The sequence below is a fragment of the Pongo pygmaeus genome, chromosome 2, assembly GCF_028885625.2.
Source record: "Pongo pygmaeus isolate AG05252 chromosome 2, NHGRI_mPonPyg2-v2.0_pri, whole genome shotgun sequence".
Taxonomy (NCBI): Eukaryota; Metazoa; Chordata; class Mammalia; order Primates; family Hominidae; genus Pongo; species Pongo pygmaeus.
Genome location: NC_085930.1, coordinates 199,279,108 through 199,301,928, shown reverse-complemented (window position 1 = coordinate 199,301,928; position 22,821 = coordinate 199,279,108). Strand labels below are relative to the sequence as shown.

Below are 22,821 nucleotides of genomic sequence, written 5' to 3'. Positions count from 1 at the left end.
TATAAATTATATATTATATGTTATATATAATATATATAACATATAAATTATATATTATATGTTATATATAATATATATAATATATAAATTATATATTATATGTTATATATAATATATAAATTGTATATAATGTATAATATATAATATATAAATTATATATATAATATATAACATATAATATATAATTTATATATAATATATTAGATATATTTATATATAATACTATAAATATATATAAATTATACATAATAATATAAATATATATAATTTATATATAAAAATATCTATAATATTTATATATAATATATTATATATAAATATATAATAATATAATATAATATACAATATAATAATATATATAATATTATATAATAATATAATAAATATAGTAAAATATATATAAAATTATATATAACATATAAACTAGTATTATATATTCTAGTATAATATATATTTCTAGTATTATATATAATATATATTTCTAGTGTAATATATATTATATATATAAACAAATTTCTCTTTCAAGGCTCTCATCTCTCATGATGCTGCTTTTATCTTTTCATAAAAAGATGTCTTTTCATGATGCTGTCTTTATCTTTTCTGATAGGTAGTATTTCCAAGCTGAAGAGATTATAATTTAGCAATTTACTCCACTCTTTAATATATGGAGACCTTTTGGCCTTGTTGGGTGTCTGTGCTCATTGATCTATGATAGGCTTGGAAGAAGACTTCTAAGAAAACTGGGTCTATTTCTTGTTCCCTCTGGTTTTCATACATTTTAAGTACTTAGGGTGATCTAAGTGTGGGAGAGTTGAAGTGTGCTATAGGTAGGGGTCAAACACGCTATATTCCAAAGGTAGAGGGAGTTTGTTCATTTATGAACATCTGCAAGTATTATAGGAACTGTTTTCATGGCAGTAGTATATACAAAAATGCTATATAAAATTTTTTATTTTAATAAGAATTAATCTCATTAAGTTTCTTACTTTTTTAAAAAATGAGAAAATCAAGTACAAGGGTCATTCTTTTCAATCTTTGATGTTCCAGTATAATATATATAAACAAATAGCCATTTACAGACATTAAGATGTATCATTTTATAACCTAAATTGTCACCTGTGCTAAATTGATATTGTAGTAACACTTCCTTTCTTTTCTTAGTAATACTGGGAAATAGTCTGGGACATCCTATTGTATCATTTCATTAACTATGAATTATGCAGAAGTGTGAAGTTGAGAGTGTATATTCATTAAAATAAGTTACTGTTAAGGTAACAAATGTGTCCACTTCCTATTTCCATATGGCAATCATGACTCTTAGAACCACTTTCATCAGTCTGAATGCTTTATATCAGACCAGAAAGCATTTAGCAAATTTGAGCTTAATGCTGTATCTTGGCAAACACAATCCAGAAGCTAAAATTGTCTCCACAAATCCAAATCGATACTAAAAGCCAACACATAATTTTTGGATTACTTGGCTTTTGATTTTTTGTGGCTGAAATTCCTCTTCACTTGCACAATAAAAAACTAGCTTTGATATTTATTTTATTTATAGAACAAACATTATATTCCAAATAAGACTGAATACCTGTGTTGGCAGGTAGAAAGAAGCACAGACATACCTTATTTGTTCATAGTTTTGAGAGACAGCAGGTGGAATAAAAAAATAATATATGAGAAGGCTATGATAGTACTGATGAGGGAGTAGGTAACTGAGTGAATGAAGGAAAACTTCTGTGAGAAATTGACACTGAAGTTATGCCTTGCAAAGGAGTAAAACATTCCACACAGAGGAAATGGGGTGGGGGCTCTCCAAGAAAAAGGAATAATGTGTATAAAGACTTGGTAGTGTTCAAGTGCATGGTGAAGAATTCTACTAGGTTTACAGTTTGTTTTCTAAGGTAATAGGTGGTAATTTTTTTTTTTTTTTTGAGATGGAGTCTCGCTCTGTCGCCCAGGCTGGAGTGCAAGTGGCAGAGTCTCGGCTCACTGCAAGCTCTGCTCCAGCTTCACGCCATTCTCCTGCCTCAGCCTCTTGAGTAGCTGGGACTACAGGTGCCCGCCACCATGCCCGACTAATTTTTTGTATTTTTAGTAGAGACGGGGTTTCATCATGTTAGCCAGGATGGTCTCGATCTCCTGACCTCGTGATCCACCCGCCACAGCCTCCCAAAGTGCTGGGATTACAGGCGTGAGCCACTGCGCCCAGCCAATAGGTGGTAAATATTTTTTGAGTCTAAAATGTGTTCAGTGAGAACTGTGAAAAATGTGTCCATAAAATGTTTATTTACCTTTCTGTAAGCATTTTACTCAGCATATTTTTTAATTTTTTTATTTTTTAATAAAAAATTTTAAGCATTTTACTCAGTAAGCATTTTATTCAGTAAGCATTTTACTCAGCATATTTTTAAATTTTTTTATTTTTTAATAAAAAATTTTAAGCATTTTACTCAGTAAGCATTTTACTCAGTAAGCATTTTACTCAGCATATTTTTTAATGCCTTTGATCCAGTATACTCCAGGAGGAAAGGGAGAAATGGAAAAAAATAAAAACGAATGATATCTTCTAAAGAAATTGCCAATCTATTTGGGGATGTAGCCATGTTTATTTAGTTAAGAAGCATGTTTGACCTGATGCATAATGAGAAATGGAAAGGCTCTGTTGGGGCCAGAGGAAGGAGCAATTCTGAAGGCTGACATACCAAGCCCTAGATAAATCTACCTACAGAGAAGATTCATTGACTTCAGTCTTTGTGCTTCATGACACAGACACCAAACCACAAGTTCTTTACCTCACTGACCACTGAGACTCTGCCAGACCCAGGAAGCCTCCCCAACAAACGTCCCCATTCATCATTTCTTCACCCTGTGACTAAAATGTGATGTGGTGTCAGGCATTACTAGCTAAATATGGGATCAAAAACCCCAATTGCACCAGGGTGGTAGGCTTGTGGTATGTAAGTCTTTTTAAACAGGCCCCACAAATTGGACACCCATCTTGTTCTGCCCGTATTATTATGACTCCATGGGTTTGGAAAGTCCGACATGACAACCAGCACTTGTTTCCAAGTTTCTGACATACTTGCCCTCCCGTGTCTCAGATGCCCATGACTTATTCCTATAAATGCTATATCCCTTTACTGACAAAATACAGAAAGAGGGGAGGTGGAGAATGAGGCATAAGGTGTGTGTGACCACCCTCTAGAGTCAAGACAGAACATCCGTCCAGTCCTCCTGTTAGGAGGACGGGAACAGAAGGTCACAAAGAAGGAGACATTAAGGTGTTTTTTAATGAACTAGTCTCTGGACATGTATGCTCGTCCTCTGTTGCTGTTGTTTCAAACAACTACTTTGGAATTTTTGGTGAAATTTCAACATCTGATTTAACAATGAATTTTCTTTCTCTTTTTTTATTATACTTTAAGTTCTAGGGTACATGTGCACAATGTACAGGTTTGTTACATATGTATACATGTGCTATGTTGGTGTGCTGCACCCATTAACTCGTCATTTACATTAGGTATATCTCCTAATGCTATCCCTCCCCCCCCCCGACCCCACAACAGGCTCCGATGTGTGATATTCCCCACCCTGTGTCCAAGTGTTCTCATTAACAATGAATTTTCAACATCTGATTCACTCATTTGGAAACTTCCTTAGTCATTTGGCATGAATGCTGGCCCTAGGAGATAAGATAAAGGGCTAGAGAATATGGTGTCAGTGTGGAGCTCCAATATCTGCGTGGGGACACCACAGGGGCCGTGGTGAAGACTTCTAACAAAACTGGATCTATTACTTGTTCCTTCTGGTTTTCATACACTTTAAGTACTTAGGGTGGTGTAAGTGTGGAAGAGTTGAAGTGTGCTATAGGTAGGGGTCTAACATGCTATATTCCAAAGGTAGAGGGAGTTTGTTCATTTATGAACATCTGCAAGTATTATAGGAGCTGTTTTCATGGCTGTAGTATATATAAAAATGCTATATAAAACTTTTCATTTTAATAAGAATTAATCTCATTAAGTTTCTTACTTTTTTAAAAAATGAGAAAATCAAGTACAAGGGTCATTCTTTTCAATCTTTGACATTCTCACAAGCCCGTAACTATTATTCTGGGAAGAAAAACCTATACCCATTTGCCCTCCTTCTAATCTGGTCTCTGTTAATGTTCTGTTAATTTTGACCCTAATAATTCAGTTATCAAGTACCATTCAAGAGCAGGATATGATAACAGAGTCAAATTTTATCCTTCCCTTCCCAATTATGACTAATTTTGGTGACAACCTAAATACAAGAGAGATCTATGTGTTTTCTTTACGCATCAGTGTTGTAAAAAGGAACACAGGCTTACCTTGTTTGTATTTACCACTTTCCAAATTAACAAAGAAATATAGAATCATTGAGCTTAATGAATAACATGCCTTCTCTCCCTAGACATCTAAGAATGTGTCCAGTTAAGGTTTTTCACTTAATATTGCCAAGGGAATTATCCTATAGCATGCCTATCCAGATGTATTATACATGTTAATATTCTGAGGAAATAATATTTTAGGGATTTAGTTTTTTTAAATGATGTGTTCATTTTAAGAACCTAAGAAAGAACTCCTTTAAAAATGGCTTTAAATTTTTTTATTATCTTCAATGAGACTTTAGATCTATTGAAATGAAGATTATTTCCATGTGTTTCATATGAAATTTTACCTTGAGTAAAGCCAAATTGAAAACTAGCACATAAAGTTTTGATAAGAAAACTTGCACAATAGAACTCCCGTTGAGAGGGCAGAAAGTAATCACTTTCAGGAACTTGTTGTACACTTGGACCAATGCCTTTATTTCCAATATTTGTTAATGTGTGATATAAAATAAGGCATCTTTGAGATCAGTTAGCTGTGAAAGCACAGATGATCAGGTCTGCGTTTAACTTACAGTAAACCAGAACAATTTTTGTCTTGAAGTCTTCTGTCTTCCACTTTTGCTTACTTTTTCCCACTCGTCTCCTACCCAAGAATCATTACCAGAAACAAAACTAACAAAAACCCACAAAAATTGGGATCATTATGGAATTTTATAGATCTGAACTTAGAAATACCGATCGTATTCAAATACTGACCTCCCATAATGCATTTATATATTTAATTTATAAAGAAGAGCCAAATAAATGGATGACATTGCTTTTTCTTGATGGTATTTTTTTTTTTTTTTGTGAGATGTAGTCTCGCTCTGTCGCCCAGGCTGGAGTGCGGTGGCATGATCTTGGCTCACTGCAAGCTCCACCTCCTGGATTCATGCTATTCTCCTGCCTCAGCCTCCTGAGTAGCTGGGACTACAGACGCCCGCCAGCACGCCCGGCTAATTTTTTTTTTTTTTTTTTTTTTTTTGTATTTTTAGTAGAGACGGGGTTTCACTGTGTTAGCCAGGATGGTCTCGATCTCCTGACCTCGTGATCCGCCCGCCTCAGCCTCCCAAAGTGCTGGGATTACAGGCGTGAGCCACCGCGCCCGGCCTCTTGATGGTATTTTATTAAAGCAGATGATACAGATGTATAAACAGCAGTGATAGAGTTTGAAAAGTATTTTTATAGAGTTAAATTCGGTGTGGTATAAAATATGCAGAGTAAGAATTTGTTCTACCTGGTAGTATTTGTAAGGCTAACTTAATTTAGTCTAGGGAGATGAATAGAAGTTTGCTGGATTTTCAAAGTAGAGGAAATAGCATGGATTTTCATAAAGGGATTGTAGGTTTAATTTAATTACTATTACTCTTATGTGTAAATAATTTAAAGCTTATGGTACACAGCAGATCGAGTCTTCCTCTCAAGTTCCCATCTTACTTAGGCTGGGCTGTGGAGAGGAATTTTAAATTGCCAATCAGTCCCCTTCTGGTTTTGTTTGTTTTAAATGGCTCAGTCTTTTCGGGAAAATACTTGGTCTTTCAGATTTCTTCTCTCTTCTCAATGCCCCTTTCCAACACAATGCCTGGATATTTGAGAGGCTTTGTGTGACATCTTGGTAGCAGAGAGTATGGTTCTTTCAGATCTTCATGGAGTCCCCTGGATGCTGGTCTGGTTGAGTCCCTGGGCTAGCACTAACTGAGGTGTGGTGTGTCCCACTTGACCTTTAAGGGAGAATTTGGATTCATGATTTCCCTAGTCTGAACCATTTGTGAAATTGAGAAATCTGTATGCTGAAACCTTACCACAGAACCTCAGGCCTATGCACATCCGCGATCTAATCAATTCTGAGGCTGCTTCTGCACAAGCAGGAGTTCTGATTCTTATTCAGCTATATGCAGGGTAAGGAATCCAGGAGCACTGCTGCAGGTTGGGAATTCCAGAGACGAGCTGGGCATCTGGAGGTCAGCAACTACCCCCAGGAAACACTCAGAGAAGCAGACACCTCATGCTGTGGTACTCTCCTTTGTAAGTATCTGTTTCTTTCTACAGAGGTTTCATTCTGAGCTGTCAATCTTCTTTGTTATGCAGTTACAGGGTATTCAGTGATAGCCCTTAAGAGACTCTAAGTGAGAGACAATGAGGTTCTAAAATAGGACAGTGGCTTTGGGGAATAAAAAAAGACAATGAGTCCAAGATGTATTAGGAAGATTAGAATCAAACAGATTTAGTTTGAATTTGGGGGATGAGTAGTGGAAGATGACCTCGACATTTGTTGCTTGGGTCGTGGGGTAGCTAATGATACCATCAACCAGAGTAATGGGTTTGGGGGAGAATTTACTGAGGGCAGTTTTGGTAATGAAGAATAATCTTTATTAAAATCTTTTAGTAAATTTTGCTGCACCCAATAGAATATTCCCATCTCTCTTTACCTGTCCAGTGAAAAGTGTTACTCTAAAAATTCAAGAATTAGACCATTACATTTTATTAATTTTGTAAAATTACTAGGGATATATACAAGGATGGTTTTTAGGTTTGAGACCCAACTAAGGTAAAGAGAATATTATCAACAAAGTAAAATAATACCATGATTTTTTAATCTATATTAATTAATAGAGGGAGAATTAATAAATATATTAAATATGCCAATAATTCAAAAGTCACTTTTGTACATAAATATTAGTATTTTCTCTCTCTAGGTTTTCTAATCTGTCTCAAACAAAGGGTTAGAAGTAGTTGTTATTGAGCAATGAAAAATAAGCTATAAAAGGGAAAATTGTGTAGTCAGTTCCAGTAAGAACAACAATTTTAAAGAGTTATTTATTTACAAGGAAGGAGCATATTAATCGATCAGACTGTGTGGAGCTGCAAATGCTTAGATAATTTGTGCAAGCACATGTCAAGAAATTGGGAAATCGATCCTTTTCCTGTTTTGGCAACATTTCTATTCTCCATTCAGAAGTTTATATATTTAATCACATATATCCAGAGACTTTTAATTAGGGGTAAGCTACCTTTGAGTATGTCTGTATCAATAATCAGAAATGTCATAATTTTGACCTTCTTAGTTAACATCACACTTACACTAAAAATTCAGTAAAAACAGCAGACATCACCAATGACTGCCTCATTAGAGATAATGTTGTGCAACAAAAAACACTGGGTTCTACCTCCTTCTGTCTCTGATTTATTATGCCCCCAAGCAAAAGTCGTGATTTTTCTTTGTGCTTTGGTTGTTACTTCTGTGGGATGAGAATTTCACCAGAAGCAACACGAGAATAATTCAATGTCTGCTCCCCAAACAAAGAACCTTAGGCCCAGGCAGCACATACCCTGTAATTCTGTATTTGAGATGAACACCGTCTTAAATTTTTATCTGAAAGCTTTATAGTTTGTTTCTTTTTCTCTTTCTTTCTTTCTCTCTTTCTTTCTTTCTTTCTTTCTTTCTTTCTTTCTGTCTTTCTTTCTTTCTCTTTCTTTCTTTCTTTTCTTTCTTTCCTTTGTTTCTCTTAGCTCTCGGCAAAAACTAGGTAAAAGGAATTACCCTTAGGTACAGTGCTATGATCTATGTACATACTATCTTACATCAGAAAACACCTACTGAGAGAGGTATTAAGTCTGTTCCACAGGTTGTAGAGACTGTGGCTAAAACAAAACCTCAATTCAGAAAAGTTCTACCAAGGTCTGTGTTAATCCTAAACTTGTATAGTTTGCATTGTTTCATATTGCTTCATTACAGGAGAAATAAAGATACGGAATAAAGGCATTTCGCAGAGTTGGTTTATTTTTATACAATAATATTTTATTCTTCATTTAATATTGATAAGATTTTAAAAATGCAAAAACCACTTGTCAGAGTAACAATTTTAGATTCAGCACCCATGATTATTAATTTATTATTAAGTCTGCAGCATCATAGCTTTTACAATATCCACACCTACCTTTTAAATGTGCTTTTAGGTCTTGGAAGTAACGTGAGCTAAGACTAAAGGTATGTCTTCTGGCCGAGAGATGGAGAAAATTAATACAACTTTCTGAAGAAAATAAGATACAAAATAATGCTATTAGTGTGCTACTTAAAATTATGGCAAACGTTTGTGAAATCATCAGATTGTCATCCTTATTTTCTTCTTTAGCAGAGACCATTTATTTATGTCATCTTTCTATTCTGAAGGTTGTTAGCTGCAAACACGTTGAGGAGGTTTTGGCGTGGTGTAGAGGAAGTGAATGGTGAGAAATTATTCAGGAAATTCTCGCTCTATATGCGATATACATAATCAGCTCATTTGAGTCCTGGCTTCATGTGTAGATTCAGGTCCTTTCTCGGCTTTTTAATAGCTGCTTGACCTTGGCTAAGTCACTGAGGGAATATGCCACCATTTAAGTCATCTTACTGAGAATCCAAGTTGCTCTAAGAAATATCCTTTGATTTGATGACTTTTTAAAAAAACGTAATGAGAATGGAGTATATTAAGTAGACTCTTAACCTAGAAGAATGTTATTATAATGAAAACATCCACGTACCCATTTAAAAATCCAACCAAGCTTGTGGTTATTGTTCGTTCACTTTTAAACAAACATTACTCTGTCAGACACAACTACAGCCCCTGTGGGAGCTACCAGGGAGGGTTCTGTTGTCTTATGTAGCCAAGAGTGGCTCTCAGGTCCAATTGGCAAAAGGGAGAGAAAAAGGTTTGATGTTAATCTGAAATGTCTCTGAGAGGCCATACATGATTTGAGAATGGATTAAATATCAATGGGTGACTAGGGAATTCTTATATTCAGTTAATTTTAGAAAGAACTTTTATTTAGAGCCGCCTTTATGCCTGTGATGGGGCGGGACACACCACAATTACACATTTTCAGAAGGGTGGATCCTTTGATGACAGATGTAGTTTCTACCCCCTCATTTCTCCCCAGTTAAAAGATTGCCAGTTAAAAATCCTTTGAAAATGGTTTGATCCTTTTCATACATGCAGATTTTTTTCCAGTCTTTAGGAGATTTATATAGGCTGTAGTTTTTAGCCAAAAAGAACACACCAGGAGTTGAGTCTTTTCCTTATTCAAAATAGAAAGGGTGTGGATTTTCCTTCTTTGATGTGGATAAGGCACAACTTCTTCTCTAACACTCCTGATGGCTGTGGTGTTTCCTCTTTGTTAGAAATTCACTGTCTTCTAGAAATTCCCATCCCTTCTCCAGGTCTTTCCCATAAAATATGATGTTTTGCATTTTTCAGACCATATGTCTTCGTGGTAAGTTAGGCTAAAGAGGCAAAAAAGGCAAGTTATTTTCATAATTGTGTTTTCAAGACTTTAGAAAATTAATTTTATCTTAAGAGAAAGACCTGGACACCATTATGAGTTGCTTGGTTGTGAGAATTTGATGACCTTAGGTAAATGCAGATAAGCTCCATGATCCTCTGCATTATGGGATCCTGATTATGTGTACATATTTATTCACCTAATCTTGGAGTGTTATGTTCCTTTATCAAATCATGAGTATGATACAGTTTTATTTTTGTTTATAAATATATGTATACAATCTCTCTAAAGTGATTCTTCATTTTCTTTTATTATTCATATTAATGGTAAACACAAGGTAATTATATTCTTCCCACTTGATTAAGTAACAAGAAGAAAACATTAAAAAAAACCCACCTATGTTGTCTACAGCATTGGCTCTCAATACTCTATGCAAAGCATTGTGCTAAGCTCATCACCTTCACAAATTCATTTATTCCTGTTAAGAATCCTAAGGTTGACAATACAGTTCAATAAAGGGAATAAATTTCAGTATTCAATAGTATAGTAGGGAGACTATAGTTAGTAATAATTTATTATATATTTCAATGTAGCTAGAAGAGAGGAATGGTAGTGTTCCTAGCACAAATAACAGATAAATGTTTGAGTTGAAGGCTATTCCAATTACCCTGACTTGATTGTTCTACCTTGTACATATATCAAAATATCATATGTACCTCCAAAATATGTACAACTATGATATATCAATTTAAAATAAGAATCTTTGGGTGGGCATTATTATTAGTCTTTTTTTATAGATGAAGAAACCAAGACTACCTTGTGTGTTTTCACACAATTAAAAGGCAAACTCAGGACTTGCATCCAGGTTCGTCTCAAGCTAAGGTCAATGTTTGTTGTTGTTTTGTTTTGTTTTGTTTTTGAGGCAGAATCTTGTTCTGTCACTCAGGCTGGAGTGCAGAGGCGTGATCTCAGCTCACTGCAACCTCCATCTACCGGGTTCAGGTGATTCTCCTGCCTCAGCCTCTTGAGTAGCTGGGATTACAGACACTCACCACCACACCCAACTAATTTTTATATTTTTAGTAGAGATGCAGTTTCACCCTGTTAGCCAGACTGGTCACGAACTCCTGACCTCAAGTGATCTGCCCACTTTGGCCTCCTAAAGTGCTGGGATTACAGGCGTGACCCATTGCGCCCGGCCACAAGCTAAGGCCATTGTTTTAACCATGTTTAGCATGTACAGCTGAATGCCTTAAGTTTGATGTCTCAGAAAGCCTTAGCTGTTCAGCACATTTTTATACTTCATAAATTATAATTTTGCCAAAATGAGTGGCTGGGTATAATCCTACAGCCCCAGCCCTATGATTGACTCCTCAACTTGTCTGCATTTCATATTATAACTTAGTTCGTATTCTAAAATAGAAGTGGTTAAATTCATCATTCAAAGGTTTTGAGGAAGTTAACGCGTGCAAAACAATAATATGCAGGGCTGGCATTGAAACAATGCTGGCATCTGTCTCTTAATGCCTCTCCTCCAGACTAGAACCATAGTCACTTGTCACTAGTCACTTTGTGTCTCAGGCCTGAAGAGGAGAAAATGGCGACAGTAGATGGTAGTCCACTTTTACAAATCAGACTCATTTTCTTGAAAAAATTTGAAGGCCCTTTCTCTTTTTTCCAAATCATTCTTTTTTCTTTCCATTTATATTCATTTTATTATTGTAAAGATACACTACATACATACAATTCAGTTTGGAAAGCCTTTTTAAAAATAATCCACTTACTTTAGGGTTGATGGTAACATGAAGCTACCTTGTTTTTGCCCTTAATTATATACCAAAGTAAGAAAAATAATTCAGATAAGAAAGTCTTAAAGACTTCTATCTCTTTAAGTGCCTAATACTATAATCTCTATCTCATTTCTAGACTTCTTTGTGTCAAAGTACTTTGCATACACAAACTAACCATAATAATAAATATCACAGAACACATAAAATCTTTAGAGTTTACAGATTGATACATATTCATAATTTTATTTGATAATTTCTTTAGTTCTATATAAAAGACAGGAATATTTCTGCTTTTTCTATTATACAGTTGGAGACACTAACAAAGAGAAGAGCCAAGGGTTTGCTCAGAGTATCTCTAAGCATTAGGTATTCTGAGTGTGACTATCAGCCAGAGCTGTTCACATAAACATGGTAATCTAAGCTCTGAACTTCTTTTGAAGTAAATTATTGTCTGTGACAGAAAGAAACATCAGCGTATTTCTTTTTATTTAATTATGAGGTTCTGGAGGGTTTCTGTGAATTCAAGAGACGGGAAAGTCATTATTTTTATTTCATTCTCTTTTATGTCTCCACTACAGATGTTGCCATATGTTTTTTTTTATTTGTTATGTTTTTATGATTTGCCTCTCAAATTTACAGACACCATCTGCAGTGGGGTTAGAAAAAATGCCGAAATCTCGGCCGGGCGCAGTGGCTCACACCTGTAATCCCAGCACTTTGGGAGGCCGAGGCAGAAGGATCACCTGAGGTCGGGAGTTCGAGACTAGCCTGACCAACATGGAAAAACCCTGTCTTTACTAAAAATACAAAAAATAAACTGGGCGTGGTGTTGCATGCCTGTAATCCCAGCTACTCGGGAGGCTGAGGCAGGAGAATCACTTGCACCTGGGAGGCAGAGGTTGCGGTGAGCCAAGGTCGTGACGCTGCACTCCAGCCTGGCCAACAAGAGCAAAAATCCATCTCAAAAAAAAAAAAAAAAAAAAGAAAAAGAAAAAAGAAAAAATGCTCAAATTTAATTCTCTCCCAGCTATGCCAACAAGATCAGATGTTGTGTGGCCAAAACTCTTACCGTGGCACTCAAGGTCCTTCATACAATAAAGCCTGGCTTACTCTGTAGCCTCAGTGCCCTCTGCTATGCCTGTATCTTGTTATCCAACTCCAATCAAATATTGGGATTGCCTCAATGCATCATGCTCACACATGTATCCATGATTTTTGTCTATGCCCTTCCTTTTACCTGTCAGGCCCTTATGCCACCTGTGAACTGATTTTCAAGATCCTACAGCTACTTTCCTTACCCATTTATGACTTTGAATTGTCATACTATTTTTTTATGCCTCTACTTAATAAGGGAAATATATAACTTGCCTTTTCCTACTCTATTATAGTAACAATGATTCATTGAGTAGTTTTATTGTACAAGCACTGTCCTAATGACTTTTCATATATTATGTTATCTAAATGATGTATCATAAATCTCTGAAATTGCCATTAATACTCTCCTGCTCCCTTTTATGGATGAGAAAACTGGGCACTGACAGGTTAACTGCCTAGGTCACAGTTAGTAAATGATAGCCAGTATTTAAAGTCAGTTCTATCTGCTTTGAGGTAAAGGTTCTCACCACTATAATATACAGCTTGAAATCAGTGAATTAAGAAAGGGGAGGTTCAGTGGCTAATGCATTCCTGTGTAACAGTTGCTAGCCCCAGGTGTGGTGGTGTTAGGTACTCTGTTGAGAAGGTGGAAAGGGTGATGCACACTGGGCAGTGTCTCTGTGTTTTGGGACATTAGTGGACTTTCAATTCATAAATATCAGGTATTAAGAAAATAAGGTTTCATGAGCTTTTGGCATATATCTAAAATGATTCTGCCAAATCATAACCTACTACTAATGAAATTTAAATTGATGTATCATTCATCTGTGCTTACATGTACTAACTCAATTCTCACAATACTTCTTTGTAGTAGGTACCATTATGTCCCCAGCTTTACAAATACGGATTATTATTTATTTATTTATTTATTTATTTATTTTTTGAGACAGAGTCTTGCTTTGTCACCCAGGCTGGTGCAGTGGCGTGATCTCAGCTCACTGCCACCTCCACCTCCTGGGTTCAAGTGATTCTCCTGCCTCAGCCTCCTGAGTAGCTGGGATTACAGGAATGCACCACCCTGCCCAGCTAATTTTTATATTTTTAGTAGAGACAGGGTTTCACCATGTTGGCCAGGCTGGTCTTGAACTCCTGACCTTAGGTGATCCACCTGCCTCAGCTTCCCAAAGGGCTGGAATTACAGGTGTGAGCCACCACACCTGGCTCAAATATGGATTATTGAGTCGTAGAGTGTTGATGTCACAGGTTACGTAGCCAGCAAGTGACTGAGCTAGGATTGGAGCATGTGGACTCCAGAGTCTGTGCTGTCAACCACTGTGCATACAGTCTCATGTAAACAGTCCTTTCACCCTCCTGCACTTCCCAAGGGAGCTGTCTGACGATTCTTCCACCCTTAACTAAGAACATTAGGGCATACACACGGATTTCTTTGCTACTTCCCTGGAAGAACAAAGTCTTAATGGGAAGGAAAAGAATGATGATCCTATAAAGAATAAATAAGAAACAAATAAAAAATTTGGGTATACAGTTAGAGCTCAGGGAACTGAGCCTATTTTTTCTTACCTATGAAATTATGAGTGAGGATAATAACACTACATTTCTGTGTCCTTTTCCAGTTTGTGAATATATATGCCATTGGGTCATAGTATGTCTCCCTTGTCTCATGTGGCTATTATAGCTTGTTGGTCTCCTTTGCTTGATTAGAAGGTTCCTCATACACAATTCTCTCTAATCAGTTGCCTTTAGTAGGTGGTAATGAGTGATGGTTGAAATCGATAATAGTAGAAGATAAAACAACAGATTTCATTTATTGAAATCCTATTAAGTGCCAAATGATTGACATATATTTTCTTGTTTAATAGTAACCCTGTAAGTTTTAATCAAATTCATCATAAATGCAGTAAAAACTGCTAAAATGACCAATTTCATAGCCCTGACTACTGAATTTGTCCCATCTTCCAACAAATGTTTATTAAGTGGTTATCAAATGCTAGGCACTGTCCTAAGCACTGAAGATACAATAAGTAAAAAATAATACAAACAAACAGACATAATTTTTGGATTAGTGGAGCTTATAGTCCAAGGACTTTGAGTGCTGAATAAGTCTCACTCCCTCACCTTGTCTACTTTCAAATTTTAGTTCTACTCCATTAGCCCTTGAGAAAGGGGATGGAGAGGATTTAGAGTTGCTACCCATCGATACTTTCATCTCTTGAACTATATTGAAAGCAATAGGAAGGGCTCTTGATTTATTTGCCTTGGGCCAGTTGGAGCAGTTTTGGGTCATGCAACAATTATTCAATTTAATGATATGTTGCTTTCCCTGGTCTTATATGCCTCATCAGTTGCAATCATTACTCTCTATGGGTCCCAGGAAGGCTCTGGTACAAGTTGAAATTTGGATGATTAAAGAGAATAAATTCCATTTATATCTTGATAAGAGCTTTGTTCTTAAGTGAGTAGTGACTTTTTCACAGGCTTGCGTAGTTGTATCTCTTCCTAAATACATGTCTAAAAACATTTCCTCTGCTTATAATGTAATAACTGTATTAGTCTGTATAGCCATTATTGTTAGAAAACCTTTCATCATTCATTGTATCTTTTGAGTCTCACAATAACACTTTGAGTTGAGTATTTATCATCTCCCTTTTACATGATGAGGTAACCAAAGAGGCACTGGGACATATCTGATCTCTTCAATAGATAAGAACAATTCTATGCTTGTTGTACTAGATAGTATTCCCATCTCCAGGACAGATTTCAGGCCTTTCTTTTGCTGGTTTGTGTGTGTATCCATGTGCATACAAATGTTTGTGTGTAAAAAAGAGAAAGAAGAAGAGAGAGAAAGGGAGCTGGAGACCTAGGAAGGAAGAAAATAAATTCAATTTCAACTGATTTTCCAGGTCTGACTTTAGATGTCAGACCCCTTTGATTACAGGGAAGGTTTTTGGTTGGTCTGGACTGAAGACGAGAGCACAGCCGTGAAAAAAGAACCAATTGCTACAGATGACTAGGCAGAGAAAATGTTCAGTGTTGCTAGGAGACCAGGTCTGCTGTCAGGCTCAGGAATGAGAACATGTCGGATGGAGGGCACTGGGCTGGAATTTGTGTTTGACATAAACTATTGAATCATGCATGCCAGTAGGATTAAGTCAGAATCAACTGAAGCTAAAAACAGTCAGGAAAGTTTTTCTACCTCTTTTTGGTTTTTCCCTTAAATTTTTTTTCTTTTCAGATACAAATGCCTAATGAAAGGCTCAGCAGTAGATATGTGATGCTTAAAAGTTTTTAGTAACACCCTGAGGCAGATGGTACTGTGTGTACACCAGCATTTAGAATGAAAAACCCTTTCCTCCAAAAGACTAAGCTGGAGGAGTTTTAACTTGCTTGTCATCAGAGTTACTTTGAGGTAGTCAAAATTATTGATAAAAATGAATCATCATTACTGAGTTAGAGTCTAGACTTTTTGCAGTGTTTATAAGAGAAGGCTGTGGTGTGTCCTTACCTGGACTTGGAAGAACTCATTACTAATCCCTGTTTCCACCAAGCATCCCTGTGGGCTTGGACATGTCATCTTTGTCTAGGAGTCTTCTTTTTCTCAGATGAATGAGGCTAGAATTGTGGGTTATAATACCTTATAAAATATTCAGTTTTATTTGGTTCTGGGACCACAGGCAGATGTCAATAACCCAGATCTGCTTATATTAATTCTAAAGCACACGGATGCTGGGATCACCAGGTAGACATAGGGAGGTGGATATGTGAATGAGTGAGCAGGCATTCTTACTTTGCTGCAGCTGTAGTGATAGCTGCCTCATCTTTCCCATCTTTCCATGATTAAGGTAGCACAGCACTGTACTGAAGAATTGCCCAGTGTTCCATTTCCTAGAGCCAGCAAAGAACTTCAGGGAATGTTCTGGCTTTTGATAGTTTATGGTCAAACACATTATCTTTCTTGTCAAGGTTCCAGGAAGCAGGGAGCACTTGGTCCTCAAAATCCAGAGTGTGCTCCTGCCAAAGCACATAAATATCTCAAAATTAAGGACACTTGTCTTTAATTGTTTCTCTGTGTGTGTATGTATGTGTGTGTGTGTGTGCACGTGTGTTTGGTGGGTTTTTTTTTTCATATTTTAATATGGCTGGAAATCACCACTACTGACATTGAAGGTTCAGCCCAGGAGAAACAAGCCCAAATTTGTCCAAAATATATGAACTGAATAGATGAAATGAAATCTGCCCAATTCAGGTCTAAGAGTGACCATTTGTGTTACCATGAGGAGTACAAGACAAAGCCATGCTCAAATTTCCTGGAGGAGTTTTCTGAAAGGTAGTTGATACATCTGCAGAAAAAAGTGTTTTAGTTTTGGGAAGTTTATACATTTCTAATGTAAAAATTCAATCACGTTATTCCTCTAAAATACAATCTGTAATGAGTCCTCTGTAGGACACAGATGTGACTGTCTTCATCTGAAAATCAAGGCTTTCGGGATCTGACCCAACCTATCTTTCAGCCTGATCTCCTATTAATCCTTTTCAGGTACCCTAAGTACATACCAAATGTCTCTTCCACTTCTCTCTTTCTTGATATTTCTCCCTCTTAATCTCCACATGTCCAAATCCCACCTTTTTTTTTCAAGGCACTTGTCCAATGCCATATATTTTGGGAAGCTTTCCCTAATTCCTGTAGTTTACCAGGAAGATTTCCCTTCTCAGAAATCACATAAGATTTTATGTGTACCTATCTTGGTGCACTTTTTCTTTTCTTTCTTTTCTTTTCTTTCCTTTCCTTTCCTTTCTTTCTCTCTTTCTGTTTTTCTTTCTTTCTCTCTCTCTCTCTTTCTTTTTTTTTTTGATGGAGTTTCCCTCTTGTTGCCCACGCTGGAGTGCAATGGTGCAATCTTGACTCACTGCAACCTCCACCTCCTGGGTTCAAGTGGTTCTCCTACCTTGGCCTCCCAAGTAGCTGGGATTACATGCGCCCGCCACACTCAACTAATTTTTTTGTGTTTTTAGTAGAGACAAGGTTTCACCATGTCAGGCAGGCTGGTCTCGAACTCCTGACCTCAGGTAATCCACCCGCCTTGGCCTCCCAAAGTGCTGGGATTCCCGGCGTGAGCCACTGTGCCCAGCTGCACTTACTCTTTTCTATTTTTGCATGACAGTTATTTGTTTCATATCCTTTTCTTCACTACTAGGCTATGAACTCCTTGAGAACAGGATCTCTGTCAGTTTTGCCTCTGTATTGGTCATAGTGTCACTCTCATTACATGCTAAAAGGTGAGAGTGGAGTGGATGAATGATAGCTGAGGGAGGTGCTGTTGGTCAGATGTTCTTCAGGGAGAATTGAGAGTAGCACAGTGCAAAGTTAGTGAACAAATCCCCTCTGACTAAGAGAAGAAGTTTCAAAAAGAAGTGATCGTAGACTGCACTGTACACATTGACCATGTATTTGATTGATTTTCTGTATATATTTTCTTCTCTTGTGCTTTCAGGTCTTTCTTAATTTTATTTTTATAATCTATTAAAGATAACTTAGAGGATGCATAAGGAAGTGAGAGAAAAGACATAAAGCAAATTGTTGAAAATCAAAAGACATATTGGTTAAGAAGATGTTCGATTTACATTCAGTTGTACATGCACCCTCCCTCTGTTTTTACTTTTTCCCCTCTGGTTATAATGAGATGGGACTGTCTGTAATAAATATAGGAATTACATTGTGTTATGATAAATTAGGCGATATCTTTTTTTTTTTTTACAGTGATGCTTTTGGTGTGAAATTATACCTTCAGAATCATAGTATTTTACTTTATTTTATTTTATTTATTTTGAGACAGAGTCTCGCTCTGTCACTCAGGCACGAGTACAGTGGTGCGATCTTGGCTTACTGCAACCTCCACCTCCTGGGTTCAAGTGATTCTCCTGCCTCAGCTTCTGGAGTAGCTTGGATTACAGGTGCGTGCCACTGAACCCAGCTAATTTTTTGTATTTTTAATAGAGACCATGTTTCGTCATGTTGGCCAGGCAGGTCTCGAACTCCTGGGTTCAAGTGATTCTCCTGCCTCAGCTTCTGGAGTAGCTTGGATTACAGGTGCGTGCCACTGAACCCGGCTAATTTTTTGTATTTTTAATAGAGACCAGGTTTCGTCATGTTGGCCACGCAGGTCTCGAACTCCTGACCTCAAGTGATCCACTCGCCTCGACCTCCCAAAGTGCTGGGATTACAGGCAAGAGCCACAACACCTGGCCAAGAATCATAGTATTTTAGATTTAAATTCATAATTATTGGAATAAATGGGATCTCAAGATTAAGTTATCCAATCACACTTCACTAATCCAGAAACTGAAACACCACAAGATCAAATAATTTAGTCATATAGCTTGTACATGAAGGCTCAAAGGTAAAATCCAAGTGTCCTAACTTCAAGTGTCCTGTCTTTTACTGATACGAGAGTGTTTCTTAATCTAATGACAAATAATTCCCTGCATGATGTGCTTCAATAGCTGATCCTTCCTCAAAAAAGTGAACTATCCCCAACAGCATTATTTGTTAAGTTTTGTTTGTCACTTTAAAAATTCAGGCAAAGTTCATACAACTACAGACATAATTCTCCAAACGGCCTTATTTGTAGCTCATTTGAGGTATGGCCTTGGCACAAAAAGAGCAAAAGTCCTTGATTGCAGTTGAATCATTTCCATTATTGCAAGCATCTCTTCCTTTAAAAGCATACATTTATTGGGTGTATATATACCACTGGCTTTGAAGTGAAACTCAGTTTGCCGTAACTGAGCCTTAGAAATTCTGACCCTAACATTTACACTCGGCCTATGTTCCTTGTCCACACTGCAGTTTCTGGGCACACCGCTGTCAGCGACCTTCAGTCATGCCCACCAGAGCTGCTGTGGCAGCCACAGTTCCCAGGCCAAATGACAGGATGCACTCTGGGCCTTGGTGGTTAATGACTCTCTTACCATCTATGCTCAAGCATGCCTGTAACTAATTAGCTCAGAATCGCCTGGAAGCTGAAAACAAGCAGATTGTTTATGGCTCATTTTGAGGAAGAGGGCTTTTATCAGGGCTGCGTGGCAATGGAATGATGCTTAAGGATCGCAGCACTTCTTATCTGTAGAACTGGAGAAATGGGATGAGAGGTTGGAAATGACCTCTTGGGTTTCCTGCCAGCTTTGCTGTGAATCTAAGAAATAACAGGCTGGAGTTACTTGTAATCTTTTTAATTGAAGTATAACACACACACAGAAAAGTACATTGATTATATAAATCACAAGGTGAGCATCCATTTAATGAAGACTAAAATTCTAAATTAGATGTATCTGTTCTTTGGTGCCAAATTCTGATAATAAATACTTTCACAGCATTGATCACAAACTACTGTTTCTATTACCGCTGTATATACCACGTGACTTTGTTTTGTGATTTTTAAAGTGATATGAATGCAGTTAAAATAGTACAGGAGATATGGTACTCTGATGTGAGACTGTTACAATAGTGGTTTGAGAATGATATTTACTTTCTCTGGAATAATTTATGTTCATGGTAGATAATTTGCAAAATATAGAGAAGCAAAGTATAGATAACAAATCTCAGAAATCAATATTCAACATCATCATCCAGAACTAATCATCGATAACCTTTTCCAGTATAACATTTGAAATGCACATATGCCACATGTACATATAAATTTAAACAATATTTGAATTATATCGTGCATGTTGTTTAGTAACTTTTATTAATTACAAAAATAAAATGATACTTATAAAATTTTTGAATAGCTGTAGTATAACTGTTATATGAGCATATTGGCATCTATTTAATAAATACTGATTTTTAGTTATTTGTGTGCAGTTTTGCACTAATAAATATTGCTTGATGGTCACTGTTGTATCTGAATATTAGTTTTTTAAAATTTTTAAGTACATCCTTAGAAGTAGAATTGCTGGATTAAATAGCAAACACACTTTAATATATTTGATATATATTGCTAAATCATCCTTTAGAAAGTTGGTACCACTTAATACTCTAAACAGCAGTGGACGAGATTCTCTGATTCCTAGAGCCACTGCCAATGCTCCAAATTATACTTTAAATAAAAGAGACTTAAAATTTGATGGATTAAAACTTCATCTTGGCTGGGCATGGTGGCTCATGCCTGTAATTCCAGTACTTTGGGAGGCCGAGGTGGGCAGATCACCTAAGGTCAGGAGTTCAAGACCAGCCTGGCCAACATGGTGAAACCCCGTCTCTACTAAAAATTCAAAAAATTAGCCAGGCGTGGTGGTGCATGCCTGTAATCCCAGCTACTCAGAAAGCTGAGACAGGAGAATCACTGTAATCATGCCTGTAATCCCAGCTACGCAGAAAGCTGAGAAAGGAGAACCTGGGAGGTGGAGGTTGTGGTGAGCCGAAACGGCGCCATTGCACTCCAGCCTGGGCAACAAGAGCAAAACTCTGTCTCAAAAAAAAAAAAAAAAAACCTTCATCTTGTTTTAATATGCATCTTTTATTATCAATATAAAAAATTTGAAATATGTTTCTTGCTCATTGTTTATGTCTTTTGTCCATTTTATTGAAGTGTTTTTCTTATTGCTGTGTTAGGTTTGTTTTATAGATAGGTATGCAGGGACTTTTCCCAGTTCCTCATTGTCCTTTCTATTATTGATCACCTATAATCATAGCTGAGTTCAACAGACTTACCAAAACTAATTTGACATGAATCCTGGATACTAAAAATAAATGTTCTTTTTCATCACTCTCAAATGACTCTTTAACATCTGCAACTTTTTCTTTTTGATTTCGATATGTATGTGCCTAGGAAAAACCCATGAATAGCACAATAAGTTGGTGACTATGATCTTTCCTCAAATGGAAAGGAGTAAAACAGCACAATTGTGCTTTTAAATTCTTCATTGGAATAATTTGGAATACAATTAATTGCCTTATTTTTAACTTTTCTACTACTATTTATAGTGGCTATTAACTAATATTTGCTTAGTGATTAATGTTATTCAGAATTAGTATGGAAGCTGATTGGATTTACATGTTTCTAGAACTACGAGTAGATTTAACTGATTTGCCAGGAAAGAACTTAAATATATTTTAAGTTGTAATTCAATATTTATTCTAGGTGACAGATTCTTTTTAAGGACTGGCATTGAAAAGTTTATTTATTGTGGCTTGTAATAAGACATTTCAAAATTAATGTAGGCCCTTTGAAGGATATTTATTTCAACATTTACCTAGTAAATATTTGGATACTATCTGAGTGCCTGAAGCAAACCATAATAGCTAAAGTCAATGTCACAGGGATTTGCTTAGTTCATCAGTTTCAATGCAAATATGTCATTCTGTAACATGATAGTATTTATTGAGAAAATTAGATACTTCAGATTTGATGAATATCTTCGAAGCTAGTGGAAAATGTTTATAATCTGGAAAAAAGCCAAAAATATTTTACTCATTAAAATTGTTCTAATAAATTGTTTTCCTTCATTTAATTTATTCTGCTTTAAGTCATTTAAAAAGACTGTGTGCAGCCTACATGTAATATGATTATGATGTTCTAGTCGGGTCAGCTAAAAGAACAACATTTTTTCTCAATTAACAGGAGTTAATGAACTGTGAGCAATGCATAAGCGTGAAAATTGAAGCTGTAGCAAGGGGCTGGAATTTAAGGCAAGTTTGAGGTAATGGAAATTCCCTTTTCAGGCAGACAATGTGTTGTTTAACTGAAGATAGCTTTTTTGAGAATGCTGGCTATTCATATGGATTGTTAGTAATAAGAACTTTAATGTGAGAAGGGGAATTGGCTACATATAGATAGTCAAAATGTTTTGTCTTGTAAGTTGTTGCCTCTTTGATGTAACTGTGACCACTCCCTCCTTGGACAGTGTGCTCTTGATTATAGCACTATGATTATAATGCTGGAAAAGATGAGAGGAAGCTTCATGGCTAGATGACCCTGGATACCCTCATGAAGGACATTTTCGTATTTTTATGACTTCAGGAACTCACTTGATATTCCTGTGACTCAGTTACCCCAAATGCAAGGCAAGAAAGTTGAACCTCATGCTTACTAGAACCCCTTCTATATCTTCCTATGTACTATGACTTCTAAGAAAACAAGATAGATCAGATGAGGATAATCCTATCCTCTTACCACCAGTTCCTCCAATGCACTTAGCCAAAATCTGCTTCTCTTCCTCTCTCAATAGTAAGTAATAATAATAACAATAATAATAAATCTCTATGTA

The 22,821-nt window shown here is 36.4% G+C and overlaps 1 protein-coding gene across 2 annotated transcripts in view; it reads left to right on the top strand.

Moving 5' to 3' along the window:
• Positions 1-22,821, top strand: part of P3H2 (prolyl 3-hydroxylase 2) — a 164,968-nt gene that overhangs the window by 29,747 nt on the left and 112,400 nt on the right. Inside the window, exon 1 of one of the 2 annotated variants that reach the window (XM_063662557.1) lies at positions 6,185-6,418. The exons of the other annotated variant lie outside the window; for it this stretch is intronic. The gene's annotated coding sequence lies outside the window, so the exon portion shown is untranslated. Of the gene's footprint in view, positions 1-6,184; positions 6,419-22,821 lie in introns of those variants that run through there. 2 annotated transcript variants of the gene reach the window in all.